Consider the following 18,704-nt stretch of genomic DNA (forward strand, 5'->3'; position numbering starts at 1 on the left):
TCCTATCGATTTCAAACTTTGCAGAATGATTTCTATAACAGTTGGGTACAATACTATATTCATTACTAGAAAGTATGTACATCCATTTTTTTGTATAATATCATTGTCCCATTCATCTGGGTTTTGGAGTAATGTTTCTTAGGACAACAAGGTTTAGTATTATAATCAAATACTAAAATTAAAATTATGCCCTTTTACTATATTCTATACTAGCAGATTCGCCCCTAGCCTCTAGGGGCTTTGCCCCAAGAGGTGATAAAAATTTTTTTTGGCGAAATTCGTAATAGGACCAAGAAAATCTTAAGCAAAAAAAAAAATGGGGGGGGATTTTTTTGTTTTTGGGGGGGTTGGGGGTATCCCACCCCCCAAGAAAATAGCCTAAAACCAACAGGACCAGTAGGTATATTCCCTGAATAGTAGAATATAATCGGTTCAGTGGTTACCGAGATCTTAAGGGACTGACAGACGGACAGACAGACGGATAGACAGACAGACGGATGGACAGACATCATTCTACTTTGTATTATAGATTTACGCTAATTTTAACAAAATTTATGTTTGACCTCCTGATTTTAGAGCTTTGCTTTTGTGAATGTTGTTATCCTTGTTATCTTGCTTTTTTTTCCTTTTTCATAACCTATTATATAAAGTAGTAATCTTTTTTTGTCTGTAGAAAAGCTAACCGCTGAACCTATATGGTTCTCCTTTACAGTGAAGCTTCTTTTAAGTTCATAGAGGGTTTATAATTATTTCGAGGGAGGGTATCTCCACCCTCCCAGAAAATTCACCCCAAGAAAAATATTACCCCATCCCCTCAAAAAATCTTTTTAACTTTTTAAAAGCAAAGCTTTTCTATATTAAGGATCAGTCCGTACGTCCGTAACGGTTAGCTATTTTCGTTAATTTAGGCATGTGATTCCTGTAGTAGAAAGGTACGATTTAGAAAGTCTATAATCATTATCAGAATATCCGTACGTCCATTTTAAGCATAATAATTATTAACTTACAATAAATTTTTATGTATCAAAATTAAACTGTTTTTAAAGCATTTTTGAATGGGGGGTCAAAAATATACTTTGCCACATTTAGAATAAGACTGCAGGGCCGAAATTTTAATTAGGCCCCCAAGTTAGTTTTTTTGGGGATTTTTAAAAAAATTTTTTATAGTGGATTGGGTAATTTTTACCCTAGCCGATCGATTATTTATTTTGTGGTAAAATTGTCGCTTATGGAAGAATTTTAATAATTCACTTTATATGCATAGCATACAAAAATAATGTACTCTGTTAGATGCAAATAATATTTTTTCTAAAAAAATTAATTGCATTGAAAAATTTAATATTATAGAAAAAAAATCGAGATAGAATAATCCTTAAAAAATTGTTGTCTGCTTGGTAATATTTTTCAAATGTCGCCTTTGCGTAAGGAAGTTTGTTTTGAGTCACACTCACTATTATTATTGTTATTATTATTACGTAAGTGTGTGTGTGTGATTATCGACTGTTTGCATTGTGAAGAAATATTGCTTATTTGCACTGTCTAATAGTTTAAAATTATTTATTGTCATAATTTGCTGTAAATATAAACTTAATCCTTGGCTTTTCAACTTTGTAAATACATCAATTGATCGGCTATTTATCCTTTAAGATCCCTCGATTTTAGGAGATTTTAATAAAGGTTCCATATGGTTTTAGGCTGTATTTAAATCTAGGTCTGGGGATTGTTTTAGGCTATTTAACTATCACCCATCTTCTACATGCTCGAGGACTCGGGCATATAGATTTTCTAAAATCAATTAACTTAACCTATTTATTTGTAAAATAAGTCCAATCAATTGCAGAAATCTGTTAAAATGAGGGAGGAAGTTTGAATAATAGAAGATTTATTTGCTGATATTGTGCTGAGGTATGTTAAAATTTGATTTTATACACATATACTAAACTAGTACGTACAGGTATTACTAAGACTACTCAATAACCTAATTAAATGTATTATTTACACTCATATAAGAAAATAGATATTTACCAGCCCCTAATTTATGGAAATTTATAAAAGTTTGGATTAAACAAAATTAATCTCAAGCACTTATAAAAAAAATTAAATTGGCAACCATCTAACATTATCGACAGACAGACACAATTATTTGTACAGGAGATTCGTTATAAACCAATGAATTATGTTCATATCAGATGTTTTATTGATCCCTCTAGATACTAAGGCATGTCCACTGGTTTTTAAAAACGAAGCTTTTCTATAATTAGGGTCGGTCCGTCCGTCCGTACATCCGTCCGTCACGGATAGCTTTTTTCGTTAATTTAGACATGTTAGAATTGTCCTATCGATTTCAAATTTTGCACGGTGATTCCTTTAGTAGTTAGGTACGAGTTAGAAAGCGTAGCAACTCTATAATCATTACCAGAATGTCCGTACGTCCATTTTAAACATGTTGATTTTTTTACTTTTTTAAATAGCTTTTTTCGTTAATTTAGGCATGTTAGAATTGTCCTATTGATTTCAAATTTTGCATGGTGATTCATGTAGTAGTTAGGTACGAGTTAGAAAGCGTAGCAACTCCATAATCATTACCAGAATGTCCATACTTCCATTTTAAACATGATGATTTTTTTACATTTTTAACAAAAAAAGGGGGGGGGGCGAAAGTGACACTTTTTGAAACCAAAACTAAAAGTCAACAAAGGAACTCAACTAAAAAAAGAGTTACAGGTCTGAGATTTTGCATGGCAGTTGCTTTATAGGGGTAAAATATGGAACTGTGAAGAAACGGCGGCGCAACCGCCGAAAACCGCCGTTTCCCGCCGAAATTTTGTTTTCCTTTTCTCGGCAGTTGCACCGCCGTTTCTTCACAGTTCCATATTGTACCCCTATAGAGCAACTGCCCATGCAAAATGTCAGACCTGGAACACTTTTTTTTTAGTTGAGTTCCTTTGACTTTTAGTTTTGGTTTCAAAAAGTGTCTTTTTCGCCCCCCCCCCCCCCCCCCCCCCCTTTGTATGTGACCAAATCATTCGATTGGTCTGATTTTTGGTATACTGATTCCTGGGACAACAAAGTATAATATTAAAAGCGAAGCAACTCTATAATCAAGTCCTAAAAATGTAAGTATGTCCATAATCAATATCCTGTATCAAGCAGTTTTTCAACAAATTTACTTACAATTTTGCTTTGACTCTTATACATTCGCATTCTGATTATTCAGTTCTGACATTATACAAGTGTTAATGTCCGTTTGTCCTACCGTTTCAGAGCTTCCCTTTATGGATGTTGTCATCCTTGTTAAAAAAGTTTATTGATACCTAGATAATCCTATGTCCAATGCAAAATTGTTTTTATTCCAGTAGTTTGGTTTTAAAACCGCTGGATTAGAACCGATTCTCAGTCATACTGAAAAAATCATGTTTAGCATCATTTCACAGATAATTTTCCACGTACATTAAAATAAAAATCTTAAACTTAATTTAGTTTAACAGTTTTATTTAGGTACCTGGGCTTCCGGCCCCTCATAACTAAAAAAAAATGTGTATATATCTTATTAATTTTCATTTTGATATCCGCGTTAAGCTGTCTATAATACGCGACGCGATAATAGTCATTTCTTACATCGTATTATAAACTGCTTTCTGCGGATATAAAATGTACAATTATAAGATAAAAACATGTTTATTTAGCCCCAAGATGCCGAATACACGGGCTATTAAACTGGATATGATACAATGCTATTCATCGTTTTTTTCTTATGGATGAGAACCAGTTTTAATTTGCTGGATATTAATCATTACGATTGAATATGATAAAAACTATAATTATTTATTTTTTCAGTAGTGGTGAAGGATGTTTATTTAGTATCACTGCACTGAAGAATATTCTTTCATTCAACACAGGTTAATTATTATTATGAGCAGCGTAGCTATTCTAAATTTCGGGGTTCTCTACACGTTGTTTCGTGTACATTCATTTAATCTGTAACACACATATTTTTACGGAAAAGAGAATAAACAACAAAGGGGGGAGGCGGATGTGCCACTTTTTGAAACCTAAAGTAAAACGCACATGATCTCAGCCTATAAAAGAGTTATAACTCTAAAATTCGGCACAACAGTTGCTTTTGTGGAGAACAATATCGAACTGTGAAGAAACGGCGAAAAGTGTCAAGTGAAAATATAAGCGAAATTCTTATGAAAATAAAAGTTTATCTCACATGATTGAAAATTGTCTATTTGTTGGGAAACGGCGGTTTTTGGCGGGAGCGGCGGTTTCGCCGCCGTTTCGTCACAGTTCCATATTGTTCACCACAAAAGCAACTGCTGTGCAGAATTTTAGAGCTGTAACTCTTTTATGGGCTGAGATCATGCACGTTTTACTATTGGTTTCAAAAAGTGGCACATCCGCCTCCCCCCTTAATGTTCATCCCTAATTTAGAATAAAATTCCCCCTTCTCTAGATTAGAGTTATGGTATGAAAGTTTGGACATTATAGTTGAAACCAACCAATTAAGAAAAGTAACTGAATACAAAATTCATAAAAGCTTTCTAGAACAGGGACAAGCAAGGGCGTCCAAGCTTTTTTTTTTTGGGGGGGGGGGGGTTTAAAATGTCCCGCAATTTTTTTTACACCCAAAACATTTTTAACCTTGGGGTAAAATTTACTTGAATTCTGATGGGTGGGGGGGGGGGGGGGGGGGAGGATTAATACCCCCCTATTATCTTTTGGCGAGGTAATTACCCCCCTAAAAAAATTTGCCGCCGAGGTAAAATTTTTGTGCAAACACTAAAAAAAAAAAGCATCACTGCTGGTAGGTTCTTAAAATCACTTGCTTTCGTTTTTGCTTTGTCCCCCTTTGGGAGAGAGGGATTGGGGTACATTCATCTAGGTGGAGAAAATATACACAGCTTGTACAATGTACACTATTACACCGGGGGGGGGGGGGGGGGAATCAGTTGAAATATTTTACGCTAATAAATGTTTTTTCTTTCGTTGTGATTAATAGTTCTTGTTATTTTAGAAGCCGGAAAGTAAGCGACGACAGCCTGGCCTCTGGAAACGTTGGAAAAAAGATACTGATACAAACAAAAAATGTTAATTCTATAGAACCTAATTATCCTTATTAACTTATTTTGCAATAATAAAAGAATATCAAAATACTTAATTTTCATAGTTCAGACATTATTCTATTTCATATTTCAAATTAAGTAGGTAATTAAGTTCTGCTATATTCCTAAAAGATAACTTTTTATAGATAGTTTTGAATTAAGGTTGGATGTTTTGATGACTTGATGTTAAAACTAAGCTCATCGTTTTATTTTATCTATTTTGAGACTTGGGATCAATCAATAAAAGGCCATCCATATTTGTGTTCTTTAAAGCATGGATCGGCAGCTGTTCATCAGCCGCCTGTAAGCCTAAAAAAATACCTAAACCTTTTACGATTTTTAAAAATAAGCTGTTAGTCTAAACCTGACCGAAATATGGCAATCTATCTTTAAGAAAAAGTTTTTCAAGCATACAAACAGGTTTAGTTTTAGGGCTTAGTTGCAACTGACGCGCGGCTGCCGAGCCCTGCTTAAAAGGCTTTGTGACTACGTCAAATTAAACTAACCAACCTTATAATTTATTATGTACTCTGTATTAATTTAGTATTTAATATAGTATTTACTCTGTCAATAGCTTTAAAAATATTTATCTAGCCTTACTAAACTAGCCTAGTTTTCACTTCATTTGTCACATATCAGCGGGAAACACTTTTAAAAAAGGATAATTTTGAACATTTTATTAAAAAAAGATACCAACACAAAAATTATTCCTTAAAATAAAATAATATGCCAGACGAAATTGCCAAAATCAGAATAATTTATTTTCTCGTTTTCATTCAAAACCTATTAAAATCCGGTGGATTAGAACCGGTTCTCAGCTATACGACAAAATTATGCCTAGCATCGTATTATATACAGTTTTCTACAAATAAAAAAACTGGTATTAATCTTATAACTTTACATTTTATATCCGAGGAAAGCTGTTTATATAACAATGCGAGACATTATCAGTGTTTCTCGGATTTGTGCGTTTAGCGCGCAGATTTTTCTCTCCATAAAACTGTATAATACGATGCGGTGATATTTTAACCCTTAACAGTTGGGCCCCTTGCCGCACCTTAATCGGTCGGGGGGGGGGGGGGTCAACGCCCCCCTCCTATTATCTCAATTCCTATTATTGTAAGAGGGCTAAATTTTTTGTGCAAGTCCCCTGTTTGATAATGAATTTTCGACCTTAAGCAAGTCAAAGTCAATTTTCGCTTCCTTCACCCTTTTATTTAACAACCTTTGTTTATGTCCTTTTTACTTAAAAATTTTAAACGACTGTAAATTTCTTATTTTTTAAGCTAGAAGAACAATTTTTGGCAGACACTGTTTATCTTTGTGTAAAGGGGGGGAGGCGAATGTGCCACTTTTTGAAATCAAAAGTAAAACGTGCATGATCTCAGCCAATAAAAGAGTTACAGCTCTAAAATTCTGCACAGCAGTTACTTTTGTGGTGAACAATATGAAACTGTGAAGAAACGGCGGCGGAAATGCCGCTCAAACCGAAAACCGCCGTTTCCCGCCGAATTATTTTTGCCTTTTCTCACTATAATAGACAGTTTTCAATCATCTAAGATAAACTTTGTTTTCAAAAAATTTTGCTTATATTTTTACTTGACACTTGTAAGATTTTACACTTTAAATTTTTTAAAATATTGACATGTTTGAAATATTATAAGTGTCACATGAAAATATAAGGGAAATTTTTATGAGAAAAGAAGTTTATCTCAGATGATTGAGAACTGTCTAATTTAGCAAGAAAAGAAAATTTGGCAGGAAACGGTGGTTCCGCCGCCGTTTCTTCACAGTTCCATATTGTTCTCCACAAAAGCAACTGCTGTGCTGAATTTTAGAGTTATATCTCTTTTATGGGCTGAGATCATGCACGTTTTACTTTTGGTTTCAAAAAGTGTCACACCCGCCTCCCCCCTTTTATATTAGAAATATCAAAATGTAATTTTCAGCGGCCGCAGCTCTACTTGGCAGCTGCCAGCCGCCGCAGTCGGCGGGAAAACGGCGGCGGATCTTTATAAAATTTTAATACATTATGTAGACTTAACCTTAAGTTTAAAATTTGAAGTCTCTAAGTCAAAAATTGCGGCCACAGGAGCCTTTTAAAGATTTCTGAAGACCTGCAGGATCATACCTAAAACCTGAAATTGACTTGAACACCTGTATTTTATATGAGGATGTACTACTAGGGGATATTTAAGTATTTTGGTAAGATAAAATGCTTTGTTAAAGTCAAAAAGATATTTTAGCTCTTTACCTGGATGACCCTGCCAGGTTTGCTGGCATCCTGTGCCCGCCAGGATAGAGATATTTAAAAAATTCCAACTCTCAGTTATGCAGGGGTGTATATTTTCAAATTTGACCCTGCTGAGGGGGGGGGGGGGAATAAAAAGTATGTGGTTAGGGGAAAGAACGTAAAAATTAAGAGAACTGGAAGCATTTGTTTCCATTTTTCTCACCTTTTTGGTGAAAAAAACTGAAAGAAAATGTGTGAGGGGGTATAATAGGAATAAAATAAAGAGTTTTGTAAATATTTTTACCATTTTATTTCCTTCCCTGCTGGAAAAAAAAACTAGGAGGGGAAAAATGTTTAAAAATTTGCTGCCGGGGGAAAAAAATAAATCTTTTGCAGAATATACACCCCTGCAGTTATGTGTTATACCCATACTTTAAAAGTCACGCAATTCGGGCTCTTGATCTTTCACAAACAGAAAATGAGATAAAAAAACCGGAGCCCCCCCCCCCCCCCACCATTAAGGGTTAATATTTGCATTTGACATTTAGTTTGGTCTCGGATGATTAAAAATTGTCTAATTTGGCAAAAAAATTGTAATTACAAATTCGTTGTGAAACTGCTTTTTTCGGCGGGAGCAGCGGTTCCGACGCCATTTCTTCAGTTTTTATTGAGTTCCTTTTTGCCTTTTTAGTTGAAGATAGATTTTTTATTCATTGTTTTTTTGTGATATAACTCTGTATGTTATAAAATACCTCATAATAGTAATTTGTACCTACTATTTGTCATTGTGATAAAACTTTAAAAGCTGTAAAAATTCATTGTAGGTACTATAATCAGATTTTCAATACCTATGTTTTTTTTATTTTATTCACCTCAGTCTGATTTTTTTTACATAAATAAATATTATTAAAACTTATAATTTGTTCCATTAAATATTTGTCATTTTTAAAAGCGAGGCTACACTATACCTAATTCACTTTGTCTGTATTCAAGTCAGCTAAAATTTTAGATTCCTATGACTTAAAAAAAACAGTGACAAGCCATTTTCACTCCACAGGGGGAGCATAGGCCCTTGACAATTAGTCATTGTTTCTGTAACAGTGTGATTTTTTTATGGATATGGTTGTCAGACCTAGGCCCTGTGATTGCGGTGAAAAGCGTCCATTTGCCCATCAGACAACCAACCCTTTGATTGCACGACCTTTGTCTGAGAAGTCCTAACTGTATATGGTAGTAAGTTGCGCCTGTTTTTTGGGCCAAGGCATTCCCCCTTCTCTAAATATTTATGTCGCGCACCTGACATGGCAGCAGTATGAACCATTTTTAGCGTCTTGAGTTATGACGCAAAGTCGGAACGAAATTCGAATCTATCACCTTCCCGGCGACGAGCGGATGTGCTGTGTTGAGCCACAGTCGGTGGTTTTAATTCCTATGACATATTAACATTTAATCTTTATAAATTTTGCCCATCAGTCATGCTTAAAAATGCATAAAACGTTTTATTTAAAGTTTTCGGGATTTTTGACTTCGCTATTAATGGATGTTGATAACGTTGTTTTTAATTTGAAAGCTAAGCTTTTCTATAATTAGGATTGTCTGTCTGTACGTACGCCCAGAGAGGTTAGCTCTTGACACTAATTCAATTGGCATATCGATTTTAATGATATTTAGAAAGCTTAACAAAAACTTTATGTATAATCTTTACCAGAAAGACCGTACGTCCATTAAAACATGCAGATTTTTACTTTTTTGATAACTCCCTTTGATTCCAAGTAAGATGATAAGGTACTATGTTATAACCAAAGCAACTACTCTATATTAAAGTCCTAAAAAAGTATGTATTTAAACAGGTTTGCAACAAATTTACTTACTACTTTGGATATACTTATATTATATTATGCGATCTTTGGTAAATATGTATTAGTATAGTAATGATATTGATTTTAGACAAAGTAAATTTCAGAGTAACTTTTAAACTATCATATATATATCATTATCATAGCCAGCCGCAAGTATCACATAATTATTGCAATTGTTAACAGACTTAGAGATATAATGATTGTAGAGTCGCCACGTTATAATTAAAATATTACTAAGTTTATTGTTTATTTATTTTTATTAATAATGTATAACATAAAAAAAATACTTTTCAATTTAGAATTTAATATACAGATTTCCGGATATTTAAATGAAGACTTAAGGCTTAAGCAAACAAAACTGGTTTTAATTCTCTGATTTTTATCTTAATATTTGTGGCAAATTGTCTTTAATACGATGCTATACATGGTTAAATAATAATTATGTTTATATTATGTAATACCAAATAAAAAAATATCGTACTTTATCATAAATCACAGGAATAAAGGACAATAGACGAGAATTATAAATAGAACTGAAATCAATTTTTAAATAATTATCTTCTTTTTGCCAAAACTGTTCTGGCTTTGTAGATGGTTGAATGATGATTCCACGATTTGTGTTCCTGAAAGTAAAGATATTTATTGGTTTTTACAAACTATCAGTGTATAATTTTTTTTTCATCAACAAAGAGAGGGATAGGTTTCTTATAAAATCCGTAAAGGTTAGGTATATGTTATAAGTTAAAAACAGTAGTAGAATGATAAAATTTATGTTAACTTAAAAAAAAAAATTGGCTATAGGTAGTTCTTTTCAATAAGAAATACACATATTTAGTGAATATTATCGTTCTACTACTATTTTTAAGCCTTAAAACACACACCTTTACGGATTTTACAAGAAACCTACCCTCTCTTTATGAACAGAAGAGCAATTTCATTTTTATTATAGGGTTTACAATAATATTGTCAATTGTCTCATCCCTTAGGAACCTTGGATATATTTTCATTTCTGAGTTTTCTGCCAGCTAATTTTGTATATAACTTAACCTTTTACGCGTAATTGTGTATGTTGACACTCATAGCGAAATTTCATTTACCTGGTTCATTCTTGGCAATACTGATGGAGGTACTTGGCATCTCTGGCTAGGTGGCCATGGGGTGTCGAGGTAGCATTTATACAGCTTGTTAATTTCATCTCACCATCTCAACGTCTTTCTAAAACAATTGATGAACATGTATAAAAAGAATATTTGTGCTCCATATTGTTTTTTACATGTTTTTTTTGTGCTTGGTACATATGGAATCATGGATATTAGTATTCTTGTTTTTAGACCACAAAGAAATCTTAAATAGTAGTTTTACGAATTAGGAAAATTTTCCAAAATGTGCATTTTTGTCACCCCCCCCCCCGCCCCCCCCCCCCTCCCGGATTTTTTTATGGTTTTATATTGTACAAATTACCTACAGAGCTTACTACTCCCCCCCACCTTTTTTTTGTTGAAAAAATGGTGGTTTTAGTTATATTCCATAAATTTTCAATAACCCTTCAAGGTCCATAACACTGTTGGGCTACAGCCATTACAGCATAACATTACATATCTTATAGTGACAAAAAAACTAACACACCCTATTTTAATCCAATCAAAATAGATTTTTTTGGTAGACAATTTGAGGGACACCAGAGCTGAATTTAAATGTGTAGCCGTTGTTGCCGCTGCCAGAGGTACAGCCACAAACCCTATAGCGACCTTTAAATCAAATTGGCTACGCGTGGCCAAGGCTATATGCGATCTTTAAATCACAACTACTTTTTGAATTCTAAGTAAAAATATGAAGAAAAAAATAATAATAATACGTAAAACTTCAAACATTTAATAATCCATGTTTTTATTGGCAGCACTGGCCGTGGCTTCGGCTGCAACTACGGCCATGACTTCGGCCACGACTATGGCATTAAAAGATCCTGCTCAGTAAATAAAATTTGAAAAAGTTGAAATATAGAAAATGTTAGTCCAAACTTTTCAACCAGTATTTTTAATCCAAAGAAATGATAATATTTGGTTAAGATTGAGGAATAGTTATTTATCAAATCGTATTATAGACAGCTTATTGCAGATATTAAAATGTAAGATTATAAGATTAAAACCAATTAGCCCAGGCTGACAAAACTGATATTGATTTTATGATTTATATTTTAACATTTGTGGTAAATAGTGTTTGTAATACGATGCTATAATATGATTTTTCATTATGGCTGAGAACCGGTTCTAATCCAACGGATATTAATCAGTTTGGAAGCCATACTGGAACATTATTCACCTACCTTATTCTCATTTTGACGACAACCTCCAGTTTCTTGAGAGCAGGTGATACACTCTCCCAAGCCTTAAACATCAAAAATATCTTTAATTTTTAAAAGCGAAGCTTTCTAAAATTAGGGTCCGTCCGTACGTCTGTCTGTTCGTCCGAGATGGATAGCTTTTTTGTTAATTTAGGCATGCTAGAATTGGTGTATCGATTTCAAACTTTGCATGGTGATTCCTGTAGTAGTTAGGTAACGCAGCAACTCTATAATCATTACCAGAATGTCCGTACGTCCATTTTAAACATGTTGATTTTTACTTCTTCACAAATATTTATGTGATCTAATTATCTGATTGTTCTGAATTTTGGTATACTGATTCCTGGGACAACAAAGTAAAATATAATAAGCAAAGCAACTCAATAAGGCCTAAAAATGTAATTATGTCCATAAACATTATCCTGTATCAAGAAGTTTTTCAACAAATTTACTCCCAATTTTGCGTTGACTCTTATTCATTTATATTCTAATTATTCAGTGTTAATGTACGTTTATCCTTATCGTTTCAGAGCTTCGCTTTTATGGATGTTGTCATCCTTGTTATAGCTTCTTAGTTGTTGTCTGAAGCAAACAAACTAAAAGGGGGCATTAAGGGCTGTTTATTATACTAGTCCCCAATGATTTATTATAACATTTTCTTAATTGTTGGCTTAGCAACTTTAGGACTATACTTAATTTTACTTGGTTGGTTTATTAAGTTAAGTGTTTAAACGTTTCAACCAGGAATTTTAATCTAAAGAAGGGGTAATTTTGTGTGTCATCATTGGATATGTACATCAATTTATCGGCCATTGTCTTATCCTTTAGATCCATGAAAGAAACTCGTTCACACAATTCACTGTCTGTCTGTCTGCCCCAGGGCTTTTGGGGGAAACTATTCTCTGTTGCTATTTAATATTTTTTTGTGAATATTTTTCATACCAGGAGCATTTTACTTGTTTCGTTGATCTGTCGATATAATACAAATAAATCTGAAAGGTTTTGCGATTTTCTAAAAATAATTTTGATTTATAATCACTAAAAATCTGCTAGGTATATATCTCACTTTGTCCGTTTGTCCATCTTTCATTATTTTGTGATTCGCTACTTAAGGATGTCATCCAGGTTTTCTTACCTCTTTATAGAAGTTAATGAACAGAGATCTTTTCACCAGAAACACTTTCTAGTCCGAATACAGAATGTACCTAAAAAATACGAGTTTAGGTTGTTTCCCTCAAAGTGCTTAATGAGCAATGAACCCCCGCCCCATATTTTAGAAATTAATTGAAGACTTTGTGCTATGAATCAGTTATAATCCAGCAGATTTTATTACACCAGATTTTCATGTTCTTTAATAAATGAAACTAAGGCAGCGGGTTAAAATAAAACTGTGCACCCCAACCACCCACCCCCTTTATCCCATCTCCTTATCTCTTGATATGAGAAATCGAAATAAGATTACCCTGCTCTAGATTAGTATAATTGATAAAAAAATTTAGACAACTAGTTTAAAAACAATTCAATAACAGTGCCCTAAATTTTTCAGCCAATATGTAAAAAAAACGTAAAAAAGTAAGAAAGATTACCTAGTAACTAATTAAATATTTCGAATAATCAGTTCAGAGTTCAGACACACAAACCTAGTTCTACATAGACAGCAATAACATTTGATTTTTGATTTATTTCCGTTTATTCTCTAACACTTTTTCCCCCCCAGAAATTTAGAGACTAAAAACAAGAATAAAGGGGAAATTAATGTACAAAATTATTTATCCAGAAACCATATAAAATGGCGATTTTCTGGTAACAAAAATTCTCGTATTTTTTAAACCCCCAAAATTTTTTTTCAGGGAGAAGACGATAAATTATTACAATGAAGAAATTGTCCAAAAATCCTTATAATTATCCATCCGGCTTGTTTCGTTAACAAAAATGCAGATTTTATAGCTGAACCAAATTCTTAAACCAATTTAATTTACTTTCATAAATATTTTTTATTCGTTATACCCAATCAAGGGCATAGTAGAGTGTACAAATGAAAAGAAAGGAAGAAAAAAAGCAATTAAAATTAAAAATGCTTCTGCTGTTGTAAAAATTACCCAATCCGCTATAAAAAATATTTTTAAAAACCCCAAAAAAAACTAACTCGGGGGACTAATTAAAATTTCGGCCCTGCAGTCTTATTCTAAATGTGGCATAGTATATTTTTGACCCCCCATTCAAAAATGCTTTAAAAACAGTTTAACCGATTAATCTGATTTCTGGGATACTGATTCCTAGGACAACAAAATAGAATGTTATAAGCGAATCATATCTATAATCAAGTCCAAAAAATGTGAGTACGTCCTTAAGCATTTTCCTGCATGTAAGCAATTTCTCAATAAATTTACTTACAATTTTGTTTCGAATTACATTCACATTCCTTCCTTACCTTAATGCCCTACCTTCTATAATGAAGGGGCAATACAATTACAGTGGCTGTACAGGAGCCATAAAGGGCCTATGTTATATAAATTAAGGTAAGGGGCGATGCAGAGGCTATGAAAGGGCTATGTTATATAAATTAAGGTAAGAGGCTATTAAGGGGCGATGGAGAGGCTATGTAGGGGCTATGTTATATAATTAAGGTAAGGGGCTATTAAGGGGCGATGGAGATGCTTTGTAGGGCCTATGTTATATAAATTAAGGTAAGAGGCTATTAAGGGGCGATGGAGAGGCTATGTAGGGGCTATGTTATATAAATTAGGGTAAGGGGCTATTTAGGGGCGATGGAGAGGCTATGTAGGGGCTATGTTATATATATTAAGGTAAGGATTATATAAATTAAGGTAAGAGGCTATTAAGGGGCGATGGAGAGGCTATGTAGGGGCTATGCTATATAAATTAAGGTAAGGGGCTATTAAGGGGCGATGGAGAGGCTATGTAGGGGCTATGTTATATATATTAAGGTAAGGATTATATAAATTAAGGTAAGAGGCTATTAAGGGGCGATGGAGAGGCTATGTAGGGGCTATGTTATATATATTAAGGTAAGGATTATATAAATTAAGGTAAGAGGCTATTAAGGGGCGATGGAGAGGCTATGTAGGGGCTATGCTATTTAAATTAAGGTAAGGGGCTATTAATGGGCGATGGAGAGGCTATGTAGGGCTATGTTATATAAATTATGGTAAGGGGCTATTAAGGGGCGATGGAGAGGCTATGTAGAGGCTATGTTATATAAATTAAGGTAAGGGGCTATTAAGGGGCGATGGAGAGGCTATGTAGGGGCTATGCTATATAAATTAAGGTAATGGGCTTTTAAGGGGCGATGGAGAGGCTATGTAGGGGCTATGTTATATAAATTAAGGTAATGGGCTTTTAAGGGGCGATGGAGAGGCTATGTAGGGGCTATGTTATATAAATTAAGGTAAGGGACTATTAAGGGGCGATGGAGAGGCTATGTAGGAGCTTTGTTATATAAATAAAGGTAAGGGGCTATTAGGGGCGATGGAGAGGCTATGTAGGGGCTTTGTTATATAAATTAAGGTAAGGGGCTATTAAGGGGCGATGGAGAGGCTATGTAGAGGCTATGTTATATAAATTAAGGTAAGGAGCTATTAAGGGGCGATGGAGAGGCTATGTAGGGGCTTTTTTATATAAATTAAGGTAAGGGGCTATTAAGGGGCGATGGAGGAGCGATGGAGGAGAGATGTAGGGGCCATCAAAGTACAATGTAATATAAATTTGTGGAAGGAGCAATGAAGGGGCGATGTAGGAGCGATGGAGGAGCGACGTAGGGGCCATCAAGTTGCAATGTTATATAAATTTGGAGAAGGAGCGATGAAGGGGCGATGGAGGAGCGATGTAGGAGCGATGTAGGGGCCATCAAGTTGCAATGTAATATAAATTTGGAGAAGGAGCGATGAAGGGGCGATGGAGGAGCGATGTAGGAGCTATGTAGGGGCCATCAAGTTGCAATGTAATATAAATTTGGAGAAGGAGCGATGAAGGGGCGATGTAGGAGCGATGAAGGAGCGATGTAGGAGCGATGTAGGGGCCATCACAGTACAATTTAATATAAATTTGGAGAAGGAGCGATGAAGGGGCGATGTAGGAGTGATGAAGGAGCGATGTAGCAGCGATGTAGGGGCCATCAAGTTGCAATGTAATATAAATTTGTAGAAGGAGCGATGAAGGGGCGATGTAGGAGCGATGTAGGGGCGATGTAGGAGCGATGTAGGGGCCATCACAGTACAATTTAATATAAATTTGGAGAAGGAGCGATGAAGGAGAGATGTAGGAGCGATGAAGGAGCGATGTAGCAGCGATGTAGCAGCGATGTAGGGGCCATCAAGTTGCAATGTAATATAAATTTGGAGAAGGAGCGATGAAGGGGCAATGTAGGAGCGATGAAGAAGCGATGTAGGAGCGATGTAGGGGCCTTTAAAGTACAATGTAATATAAATAAATTTGAAGAAGGAGCGATGAAGGGGCGATGTAGGAGCGATGGAGGGGCAATGAAGGGGCCATCAAAGTACAATGTAATATAAATTTGGAGAAGGAGCGATGGAGGAGCAATGAAGGGGCGATGTAGGAGCGATGTAGGGGCCATCAAAGGATAAGATATATATAATAGTGAAGGGGCCATGAAGAGGCGATATTTAATTAAATAGCCCCTTGGGATAAGAGGACATATCATCTCCTCTTAAGAAGGGGCGATAAAGGAGCGATAAAGGATCATTTAATCGCTTCTTAGGGCAAGGGGCTATTAAATCGCTCCTTTCAAGGAGTCATAACATCGCCTCTTGTTATATGGGGCTATTAAATCGCCCCTTTCAAGGAGCCATTACATCGCCCCATGTCATAAGAGGCGATCAATTAAAATCATCGCTCCATATGGAGGGATGTCGTGAAAAGGAGTATACCCGAATAATTTCATTAGAAACTTTTTGGACTTAGTCACAATTTTCCAACTTTGGACTTAGAGTAATTCTATTTTATTTTGACTTAGAAAGTTTTTAATTCAATCTTAACTTAGAAAATTTTTGTTTGTGTGTTCCCTACAAACATATACATAAATGCAATAAACAGTTCACTCAACAATAAGTAGGACATGAAAACTAAATTTTTACTTACTTTGTTAATGCTAACATTTCTATTTCATGTACCACCAGGATTCAGCAGTGAAAGTGAAGACAAGTTAATTACTAGTGATAGTGACCATTAGTGATATAAAAGTAAAGTCAACAATATAGGCCCTATATGTATTGAATAGCACGCTTTAAGAGACAAAGTTCTATAAACCAAACGCAGCAGGAGGTTGCAGCAGCCTACCTTGGGAGAGTAGGACGTCTCTAAAAGAAGTAGCAGAAGTACTACGGAAAGTACCCTACTGTCTTTAAATATCCGGAATCATAAAAAAAAATTTTTTTACATATCGAGAAACGTATGTTTACTTAGGCTTATTAGCACACAGACTATAACCAAGTAACATAAAAGTGTGTCTACATATAGCCCAGAGTTTTTATAACCTAACAGAATACCTTTAGATAAATAAGAAAGAAGTGCACTAAAACCAGTTAGATTAGTTTTCAAAAGTATAAGTATTGTTTAATTCAAAGTTGATAGGCTCCTTTGAAGTTTGATTGACAACCTCCACAATATAGGTTGGCCACCTAGTGTAGGATCTCACACTTCCTCAGAGTAAACTTGCACTTGAATATTGTATTACTACCAATTATAATTAGATTACATCCGGTTAGATAATTTTGAAAACAATCTTTACATATATAAATATAGGTGTATCTAAATTGTATATCTTACTACAGTTATAAGAATTGAAGTCATAAGTGAAGCCCCAATTTTGCGCAAATTACTTTATAGGATTGGAAGGAAAAACCCCTAATACAACTATAAGTAAGAGGTGGCGAGATCTTTGACATTCAGGCAAAATTGTTGCAATATTATTAGAATATAGACGATCCTTTGGGAGTGAACCTTAGTAAGTTATATTCATAATAGCCTTACAGGAACAAGTAGATCGTAGGCTATAAACACATATCCTTAGAGTGAAGTAAGAATTCAACAAGGATTATAAATTGCTGTTTCTTTTTCTCGACAACCATAATTTGCTAGGAAAGTCGACTCCCAAGCAAACTAAAGTTAATTTGTGATAGTATATAAGCATACCCAAATTAACTCTGCTGCAAACATTACTTAACTTGATAACTAATTTGAATAGCTAACTAGCTCAAATTGAATTCATAAATAAATCTATATAAAAGTTAAGTAGAGGTGTTTCTACAGTTGAGCCTAATTAAGGATAAGAGTGCATTAGCGCACACTTCAGAATATCAATCAAAGCTCACACGCAAGTATATACGACGTAGAAACAACTATAGGTGAAGTAGATACCACACCCATCTATAGCTAAGCAAATTCAAAGAAAAGAATCGTTAGTTTAAACAGATTCTTGACCGTTTTAGACTATACCCATTATTTGTACTCCTCTTGAACTTTCGCTATTTTTATCTTAAAAATAGTACAACATCTCACAGGCTTTTAAAGAACTTACAAATAGTTCTAAGGCTTTACAACAACTATCATGTCATCTTCCCGCAAGCAAGGCAAGAAGGATGATGAAGCTGATAAGGAAACTACTCCTTGTCGGGGACGCTCGACAATACCTGGTACAAGAACCCCTTCAGCTAATACAGACACTAGAGACTCTGATGCTTATGAGGAGATACAAATATCCAATCTAGAAGAGCCAGAACAAATTGGTGAGAAGAATATGAGCCCTGAATTGAATGAGATATCTCTGGACTCACTATCAACTCAAGCTAACTCACCAGACTCGTGGAAAACTGATTCCCGTGTGCAAACAACAGTAGCAGAGCCAGCAGAAGAACTTCTACTCTCACAGAAATTGAACACGATACAACTTGGTAGACCTAACACGAGTGGTTCACTTGAAGTTGGGAGGAATCTCTGCACAAACTGTACAAAGAGTGTAGTGCACAAGAGAACCAACAACACCAACAGTTCGAAGTGTAAAGAGAGAAGAGCTAACCACAGAGACAAACAAACTGCCAAGATAGAAGCCATCTCAAATTATTATAAAAGAAAATCCACTGTTAGAGAAATGGCTACAAAATCACCCAATCCCAAACCTTATCACA

The 18,704-nt window shown here is 34.7% G+C and overlaps 1 protein-coding gene and 3 long non-coding RNA genes across 4 annotated transcripts in view; 3 read left to right on the forward strand and 1 right to left on the reverse strand.

Annotated features, from left to right (window-relative positions):
• The window catches only part of LOC145321597 (uncharacterized), a 106,543-nt gene that overhangs the window by 19,444 nt on the left and 68,395 nt on the right, over positions 1–18,704 (forward strand). The gene's annotated exons all lie outside the window — the stretch shown is intronic.
• Positions 1,839–5,239, forward strand: LOC145321599 (uncharacterized). The gene is made up of 3 exons (XR_013880332.1): positions 1,839–1,905; positions 3,838–3,899; positions 5,021–5,239. It is a non-coding gene; the product is annotated as an uncharacterized LOC145321599 (long non-coding RNA).
• On the forward strand, positions 5,548–8,260 carry LOC145321600 (uncharacterized). The gene is made up of 2 exons (XR_013880333.1): positions 5,548–6,146; positions 7,890–8,260. It is a non-coding gene; the product is annotated as an uncharacterized LOC145321600 (long non-coding RNA).
• Positions 9,224–13,802, reverse strand: LOC145321598 (uncharacterized). The gene is made up of 5 exons (XR_013880331.1): positions 13,128–13,802; positions 12,677–12,746; positions 11,524–11,585; positions 10,298–10,415; positions 9,224–9,823 (listed from the first exon to the last, which is right to left on the reverse strand). It is a non-coding gene; the product is annotated as an uncharacterized LOC145321598 (long non-coding RNA).

Source organism: Acartia tonsa, chromosome 6 (assembly GCF_053477335.1).
Source record: "Acartia tonsa isolate MP-2025a chromosome 6, ASM5347733v1, whole genome shotgun sequence".
Classification (NCBI taxonomy): domain Eukaryota; kingdom Metazoa; phylum Arthropoda; class Copepoda; order Calanoida; family Acartiidae; genus Acartia; species Acartia tonsa.